The 2,091-nt window shown below is 36.3% G+C and overlaps 1 non-coding gene across 1 annotated transcript; it reads left to right on the top strand.

The window, feature by feature from the left end:
- The first annotated feature begins 235 nt into the window (after window positions 1-235).
- LOC114609977 lies at window positions 236-615 on the top strand. Its single transcript, XR_003709623.1, has one exon.
- Window positions 616-2,091: the final 1,476 nt, after the last annotated feature.

The following is a 2,091-nucleotide window of genomic DNA, read 5'->3' as shown; positions in this document are numbered from 1 at the left end:
AGAGAATAAGAGAAAAATCTTGCAGACTTCATATTTAAAGGATTGATTTAGAATATATAAAGAGCTAAATATAAAAAGAATATAAAATTAACCATCCCAAATAATTCAGTCACCCTCTGGAGAACTGAAAGGACCAGACAGTTCTCAAAAGATGAGGTGCAAATGACCAATACACATGTGAAAAAAAGTGTTAATGTCCTTAGCCATGAGGGAAAAGGACATCAATGTGACACATTTGATTAAGAAAGAGAGTGTCTAGAGTAATGGATGTTGCATTTGCCCATGGAAAGTATGTGCGTGCCAATAAGAGAGTGGATTTGCAAATATATGAGCACTCATTCCCCTTGTCCCTTGTTCTTCTTTGATGGAGACATGATACCTGATCCCTAGAGCTAGTTTGGCAGCCAGAAATGAAAAGCTCTGAAGGCACCTTCTTAGTGAGTTGTACAGAAAGAATATTTAGTCAAAGGTAGTGTCAGACATCTCAAAGTCTCAGAGTTAGTTCTCACCCTCGTTCTCTCCACCGTACTCCCAGTACTCAGAAGTGAGGAATTGATGAGATAGAAGAGACTGAGTATATCCTAGACAGTGCTTATGGAAGTGATTCTGATCTGAAATAAACAAAGTAACAAAACTACAATTATAATCCATTTCACTCAGATCATTTTCTTGATATTCAAGATAAACAACAATAACTCCCTGTGGAGGATATGGAGAAAGTAACCATTTATATTACTGATAGAAAAGCAATTTAGTGGGGCCACTAAATACAACAGTATGGAGATAATCCAGAAAACACTTAACAAAACAGAACTACTTGCTATATAATTTCTAGGTCATGTCAGTATACTAAAGAGCTATCTACACATTATTGTTGTAGAACCATAATTGGCAAGAACTGACAGATGGATAAAGAAGGATACTCACATATAAATAAGTGCATTTTAAAACTCTTAAGATATTTTTAGCTCAGGGTTTTATTTTTTTCTTTGCAATCTAGGATCTCTTTGCTATAATTATGAGAGTTAAATATGAGAAAAAGCTGGCTATGTTGGCAATCACTGTGACTTCTTAGATACAGTGATGATAACTAATCTACATTGGCTTACAATTGCATTTTACAGGTCTGGCAAGATGGCTCAGTGGGTAAATGTCTTTGACCTCAAAGTAATTCACACAAGTTTTATGTCAATAGTCCACAGAGAGGGGGACGGTGAGAAGTAACCCCATAAGGCTATACTCTGACCTTCGCATGTGCAACTTATCATGCATCCCCACTTACAAGATGATATAGACAGAGAATCATACTTTTTAAAAAATGCAGTTTTCATTGTAGTTGCTGACATGAAACCAAAGTACAGGAGCAGAGAGAGGCCAGGTAGCTTTTACTCCTCTCTTGCTGTAAAACTGAAGTTAAGAAAGAGCTGTGATCTCTCTGTGGACAGAACTCCTCTTGTTCCTTTCTCAAAATCAGAGATCTCAATAGTGACATTAACACTGCTTTTTTCCCCTGGCTTTTTTGTAAGGGTGAGAATGGCTCTGGGTTGGTTCATCACAATTTCTAATGAGTTTCTTAATTCTTTCTCATGTGATATAAATAGATCTTCCATTAAATTCTCTACAACTGTTCTGAAAAGGCTGTTTTCTTCAGTGAGCATAATTAAGGAATTTCTATCTCTTATTCCATACTCATATACATACCCTCTTCCTTCCACTGTTTATCAGTTATTTAACAGTGTATATACAGAAAAGTTAGCATTATATTTTTGTGAAAACTTAAAAATTACCCAAGTAAACTGACTTTAATCATAAGAACTGTTAATTCAGTCAATGGGAACAAGTAGAACAGCACAGAGATCATTACCATAAGAAGCAGGTATAACCTTAGGCTAAAGTAACAAGGCTAGTGTGATTTCACTAACCTCCAGAATACACTATTACTTGGAAAGTGCTGGAACCAGGATAGAAACATTTTTAATTGTTACTGCCACAGAGAAGATTCAGCAGTTGCCAGAAAATCCAGCTGAACTACAGAGGAGTGCAAACTTGGGTTTGGTCTCCCGTCCCTTCTTCATTAGACATCATTCACTA

This window comes from Grammomys surdaster, unplaced genomic scaffold (assembly GCF_004785775.1).
Source record: "Grammomys surdaster isolate TR1022 unplaced genomic scaffold, NIH_TR_1.0 61, whole genome shotgun sequence".
Classification (NCBI taxonomy): Eukaryota; Metazoa; Chordata; class Mammalia; order Rodentia; family Muridae; genus Grammomys; species Grammomys surdaster.
This window is presented reverse-complemented; position numbering and strand designations above follow the sequence as displayed.